At 36.3% G+C, this 7092-nt stretch overlaps 1 long non-coding RNA gene across 1 annotated transcript; it reads left to right on the top strand.

The window, feature by feature from the left end:
- Positions 1-1830: 1830 nt before the first annotated feature.
- Positions 1831-5130, top strand: LOC128290176 (uncharacterized). The gene is made up of 3 exons (XR_008279818.1): positions 1831-1934; positions 3069-3153; positions 4925-5130. It is a non-coding gene; the product is annotated as an uncharacterized LOC128290176 (long non-coding RNA).
- Positions 5131-7092: the final 1962 nt, after the last annotated feature.

Genomic DNA, 7092 nt, shown 5'->3' on the forward strand with positions numbered 1-7092 from the left:
CAATTGATTACTCACCACCAAAGAAGAAAGGAATAAGAATCGGCTAAAGCAAAGAAAATATTGAGTAGAGGAGGGATAAGAATTCGGCACAAAGAAAGAAAAAAATGGGTTTCGAGTTTTTAGAGAAAAGGGTTTCTGGCACAAAGTGAAGGGAAATTCGTCATTACTTTTCAACCCTCCCATTCAGCACCTATTTATAGCTCTATAGCCGAATTCTTCAAGCCCAAGTTCCCAATTCGGCTCCACTTACTCCTCACTTCTCATCTCCTCCTTTTTCTCCCTGATAACCCCTTGACCATTTCCTTTATTTTGTCTTCTAAACACTCCCCTTGGAGTCCATCTTCATGCCACTTCCATCCATTTAAAAGGCCAAAATTAAACTCTAAAAATACTAAGCTAGGATTCGAACCTTGGACCCCCTTGCTAACTACTCACGCCACCTCACTACACCTTATGTGGCGTCACTTAGCCATTCCACCACAAGCTCCTTTTATGTCCAATTGTTTCTTCATTTATTCAAAAGCCCACCTATTTGTCAGCCCTGATTCTTTTAATAATTAAATTATAATTTCTTCTACCCTTTAATTCGAACTCAACCTTAGCTAAGACCTACTAAAATTATCGCTTGGATAAGAATATTAAACACAATTTTTATCAAAATTGAAAATAAAGAAAATTTGGGATTTCGAAATTTTTAGATTTCGGGATTTTTGGATTTAGGGATTTTTGGGGCGTTACAACTCTACCCCCTAAAAGAAATTTCGTCCTCGAAATTCACCTGATTCAAACAGTTGGGGATGTTGACGTCGCATCGCTTCCTCATGTTCCCAAGTAGCGTCCTCAACCTTGTGATTACGCAAAAGCACTTTGACTAATGTAACGGACTTCATTCTCAGTACCTTAACATCACGACCAGTTATTTGTATGCGCTCTTCCTCGAAAGTTAGGTCTGGTCTGACCTCGATTTCTTTAATCACCATGACATGGGAAGGATCCGAGTAATACCGTCTCAGCATAGAAACATGGAACACATCGTGGATCTAGCCTAGTTCAGGAGGTAATTCCAGGTGATAAGCGACTAGCCCAATCTGCCTTGCAACCCGATATGGCCCAATGAACCTTGGGCTTAGCTTTCCTTTATGTCCAAACCTTAACACCTTCTTCCATAGAGAGACCTTAAGAAAAACTAAGTCTCCCACGGCATACTCTATCTATCGACGCTTAAGGTCAGCATACGACTTCTACCTATCCGAGGCCTCCTTCAAATGATCCCAAATCAATTTTACCTTATCCTCAGTATCGGCTACTAACTCAGGGCCCGAAACTCTCCGTTCGCCCAATTCCGTCCAACATGTTGGAGTTCGACACCTTCGCCTATACAGTGCCTCGTATGGAGCCATCTCAATGCTTGCTTGATAACTATTATTGTACGCGAATTCGGCTAATGGTAAATTGTAATAGCCCTAATTTGACCTTAGTCGGAAAGAGGTTTCGGGACCACAAAACCAAGTCATAAAAAAATAATTAACTGTTATATTCTATGCTTATAGTATGTGTACATGCAAGTGTGAAAGTTTCATGCTTTAATTTTGTCATTTGTATGTGAAATTTATTAAATAGGACTTAGGTGAGACAATTGTGAAATATGTTAGGTTAATTTTAAAGTGGCCTATTAATGCATAAATACAAAAAGATGGACTTGCATGTCAAATATCTATTTTGTTGTGTAATGGCCGGCCATGATGTGGTTTTATTTAGAATATATGTATTGTTTATTAGTGAAGTGGCTTTATATTTTATAGTCTTAATGTATATAAAAAAAATAATAGAAAAAGAGGTGATGAAAACAAAGCTTCATATATTTTTGGTTCTTCTTGGCCGAATTGAAGAAAGAAAAAGGGACAAGATTTTCGGTCACTTTAAGCTTGGGGAAGGTTAGTAAATTATGTTAGTTTTTGAAATTTTAAGCTTGATTTTAGTTAATTAGATAGTTTCATACATAGCCCGTGTCAAAATTTTGAAATTTGGTGATGATTTGAGCATTCGGTTTTGGTTATTAAAGGAGGAGATTGGATTATAGTCTTTATGTTTTATGAAGAATTGTTGAAGAGGAAGGTTGGAGTTAGTTAAGTTATAAATTTTTAATACTCATGAGTACTATAGCCGAACATAAATTTACTTAATGACTTGAACAAATACCGTGTGGATGTTTGAAATGAATGAATTTGAGGTTTGTTCATATTAGGGATCCGGCTTTGTGCATAACTTTTAAGAGTTTGATTTTGAATAATTTGAGTATTGGAATGTAAGTAATGTTATGCATAGGTTAAATTTTTGTATTCAGCTTTTGTAGTATATATGTATGATTAATCCATTTTTTTTCTTTTCTTTTGCAAATGATATATATAGGGGGATAAATATTAAGACTATTGTTGACTTGTGTTTAGTGATATTCGGCCAAGGACTAAATGTGCTTGCTTATTCGGTTTAAGTAATGTAAATGTGATTGGTGGATATGATTAGGTTGTGGTTTATTATAGACTTGTTTTGATTGTATAAATTAGCTTATAAATTGGTTTGGAAATAATAAATAATGAGCATGCTTTGTGGCCGTAAGGATTATATGATAGTGTGTCGTGATATTAACTTAGCTAGTCGAATGGATGAGGAATGAATTTGATATATATATAGGTAACATTGATGAGTTGTTTAGCATATGGGTTTTGTATATTTGTTCGGCAACTAAGCTAGAAAAATAATTTTTGGTAACATGGTATCTATGCACATATATATATATATAAGGTATCTTAAGTATATTTGTCCATTTGATAAGGTTGACTAATAGTTCAAGTAAGGATTACTCCATTCGATATGTACATGAATTGAAGTAATAGGTTCGATAATCAGCTTATGACATACGGGTAATATCATATGTCCGATTATAAGTTAAATACTCGATAGTTGTGGTTCATTGGATATAATGTTTGAATATTGTTTTGAAAAAAATTGATATTTGTATTTAGTAAAGTTGAATAAGTCATTAAATAAATCTATTTGTTTTAATTAAGCTCAAGAGCAAAGAGGGTCTAAATCAGATAAGGGAAAGGAAAAAGCAGTCGAGTAGCCTATCCGCAACTGTTCAAAATATCCGAGGTAAGTTTTGAGTAGTTTCCTTTAATATATAATTGATGTTGGTTTATAAGAGTATAATAGGTGAATTGAAATTCAGTTAGCACTTGTGCAAAGTTGTTTAATAAACAATGCGTGTATATGACTTTGAGGTCGATGGTAACTTTGAGTTTAAGCTTGAATGGCGAAATGATTGTGTGATATTAGGTATAATTTTTGAGTTGAAATGTTAATGATGATGTGCCTATTGAACTTATATCCGAATGTATTAAATGATTACTAAGTGATAGGTTGATTGAGATGTGTTAAATATATAACTAAGTATGCATGGTATTGGAAAAATATCTGAACTTGAAGTCCGCAGGCTTTATGCTGGAAATATATCCGGACTTGAAGTCCATAGGCTTTATGCTGGAAATATATCCGGACTTAAAGTTCGTAGGCTAAGTGCTGGAAAAATATCCGGGCTAAGTCCCGAAGGCATTCGTGCTAGTATTATATCCGGGCTAAGTCCTGAAGGCATTCGTCTTTGGTGCTATATCCTGCTAAGTCCGAAGGCATTAAATCTTTGGAGTTATATCCGGGCTAAGTCCCAAAGGCATTCGTGCTGGTATTATATCCGGGCTTAAAGTCCCGCATGCTTTGTGGTGGTGATTTGATTTTGGTTTTAAATCTAGCAGACTTAATGCCGATGATTGGAGTAAGATTATGATTTCGAATGTTTGTAGTAAACTACCATTGAATATGTTCAATACATTAAGTCGGTCAGGTATGTATTATATACTTTTATATGTTAGATTGATCGGAATTGAATCATGAATGCGAAATGAGAAGTATATGTGACAATCTCATATGTGTATGTGTGTATTCGGTTATGGTGAAAGGTTATATGAGATTGATTTGGTGATATACATGTTAAATAATATGAATCCAAAGAATGGGTAATAAATCTGCTTGGGACAGAACAACGAACGTGATTTCGGAAAATCACCATAAATTGTGGAAGTTGAGTTAGAGGCTGAATAAATTATGTCATGAAATCTTAATGAGTCTAGTTTTTATAAAAGAAACCGTGTAAGCAAAAGAGTTTCCAATAATGAGATATTTGAAGTGGCGTGGAGCGAGTCAAAATGACTTTGAGGTCCCCTTCTCGTTTTCAGAAAATCATTATAAATGGTAAAAAATGGTTATAAGATAAAATTTATATTCTTAGACTCCCTAATGAGTCTAGTTTCAAATGAAATAAACGATAACATATTTCGAATTCTTTATAGTGAGAAATTTGATTCGTAGTGAAGAGTGGTCAGATTAGTCAAACAGTGAAACAGGGGAAACTTCAATAAAAACCTGGTATTGATTGGTAAAACCAAAAATTCTGAAAATTTGATGGATTGAAGATATATGAGTCTATTTTCAGGGAAAATTAACGGTAGTTGATTTGGAATTTCTTAGCTCCAGGTATAAATAATTTAGTGACTGTTGCTCAGGAAGATAGCTTGTAGTGAATTTGTGATTTTGTTGCAAACATGGTTAAAACTTGTTAATGAGATGCTTTTCGAGTTCTTATGACTTATTTGAAATTTCAATATTTAGTTTTAATTGAGTTCAGATTCAAGTGAGGTGAATTTGCTAAATATGCATTATGTTCATGGATACTTGGCCAAAATGGCAATTATCTAGGAATGATTTCTTGAAAATTTGAATAATCGATCTATAAGTAAATTAATTGTTTGCATTGCTTAAAACTTACTAAGCATTGAAGCTTATTCCGTGTTCTCTTTTCCATTTCTTATAGGTATATACTTTAGCTCGAGTTGGAAGGGCCGGAGATATCATCACACTATCTAGTCATTATGTGAGTTGAGAAGATTGTATATCATCATGGTTTAAGGCATGTATAGGATAGACTATAGGTAGAATGATATTTCGACTTTGTATACGTTATAGCCATGCGAAGATGGCTTGCTCATTTTGTTTAGAGAAGCCTTATAATTGAACTAATATGGTGAAATGTTTTAGTTATAACTTGATAGTAGTTAATTTGTTATTAGATATTCGGTTATGTTTTGATAGTGAGTCATTTTAGAAATTTATAAGAGCTCTTATGGAAAATCAATGAGACATGTTTGCATTGTTGATAATTTATGTCTGGTAAGTATCTTTGACCTTATAGAAGTTTTGTTTAGTCAAGTAATACCTCATAACCTTATTCCGGCAACGGATATAGGTTAGGAGTGTTACATAAATAGTCCTCCCAGCTACCTCGAAACTCAATCACGCATCCCCTCAACATATCTTACAATACTTGGATCACCATTTCCGACTGTCCATCAGTTTGAGGGGGGAAAGCCGTACTAAAATTCAACTTAGTACCCAACGCTTCATGCAGCTTCTTCCGAAATCGCGAAGTGAAATGTGGGTCTCTATCAGATATTATGGAGACTGGAACTCCATGCAATCATACAATCTCCGCCACTTACAGCCTAGCCAGCTTTTGCAACGAGTAATCGGTGTGAACCTGTACAAAATGGGCAGACTTGGTTAACCGATCCACTATAACCCATATCAAGTCTTTCTTAGCAGGCGTCAAGGGTAGCCCACTAACAAAGTCCATAGTGATCCTTTCCCACTTCCAGAGTGGAATCTTCACTGGCTGAAGCAATCCTGTAGGCAACTGATATTCCGCTTTCACCTTTTGACAAACCAAGCATTTACCCACAAACTCCATAACCTCGCGCTTAAGTCCAGCCACCAATAAAGCTCACGCAAATTTCGATACATCTTGTTTCCGCTAGGATGCATTGCGAGAGACCGCTATGTGCTTCCCGTAGAATAGACTGCCTTAGATCATCGTCCTTTGGTATACACATTCTCCCACGGAAACACAATACTCCTTCACTATTTATCCCAAAGTCTAATGTCTCCCCACTCTCCACTTATTTAAAATGAGCACTCAAAGTCTCATCCACTAATTGCTTACTCCTTATCTACTCGACCCACACCGGCTTTACTTGAAGCTCAGCTAACAAGCTACCATCATCCAACAAACTTAAACGGGCGAGCATAGCTTCAAGTCTGTCCTAGCCCTACGGCTCAACGCGTTGGCTACCACATTCACTTAGCTAGGGTGGTATTCAATCGTACAATCATAATCCTGCAATAATTCCACCCACCTACATTGCCTAAGGTTTAGCTCCTTTTGGGTAAGGAGGTACTTCAAACTCTTGTGGTTCGAATAAATTATACACTTCTCCCTGTACAAGTAATGCCTCCATATTTTAAGTGCGAACACCACCGCAGCTAGCTCCAAATCATGGATTGGGTAATTCGCCTCATGAGTCTTAAGTTGTCGTGACACATATGCAACCACCTTTCCTTCTTGCATCAATACGCAACCTAAGCCTACATACGACGCGTCACTATAAACCGTAAACTCCTTCCCCGGCACTGGCTGAATCAACAGAAGGGCCTTAGTTAAAACTTCCTTTAGTTTTCCAAAACTCTCTTGCTGCTTATCTTTCCAAAAAAATGATACCCCCTTCCTTAACAACTTAGTTAAGGGTGCAAAAATTACCGAAAAGCCCTCAACAAACCGCTTATAGTATCCCTCCAAGCCCAAAAAACTTCAAATTTTTGATACCGACTTGGGTGTTTTCCAGTCTAACACCGCTTCAAATTTTCAAGGATCCACCTTAATCCCCTCGACTGACACCACATGTCCTAGAAAAGTGACCTCCCTTAGCCAAAATTCACACTTACTGAATTTGGCATATAGCTGCTTTTCCCTTAAAGTCTGCAACACGATCCTTAAGTGTGCATTATACTCATCCTCATCTTTTGAGTACACCAAAATGTCATCTTTAAAGACTACCACGAATCGATCCAAGTAGGGTTGAAAGACCTGATTCATGAGATCCATGAAAATGGCAGATGCGTTCATCAGCCCGAATGGCATCACTAAGA

The sequence above is a fragment of the Gossypium arboreum genome, chromosome 1 (assembly GCF_025698485.1).
Source record: "Gossypium arboreum isolate Shixiya-1 chromosome 1, ASM2569848v2, whole genome shotgun sequence".
Taxonomy (NCBI): domain Eukaryota; kingdom Viridiplantae; phylum Streptophyta; class Magnoliopsida; order Malvales; family Malvaceae; genus Gossypium; species Gossypium arboreum.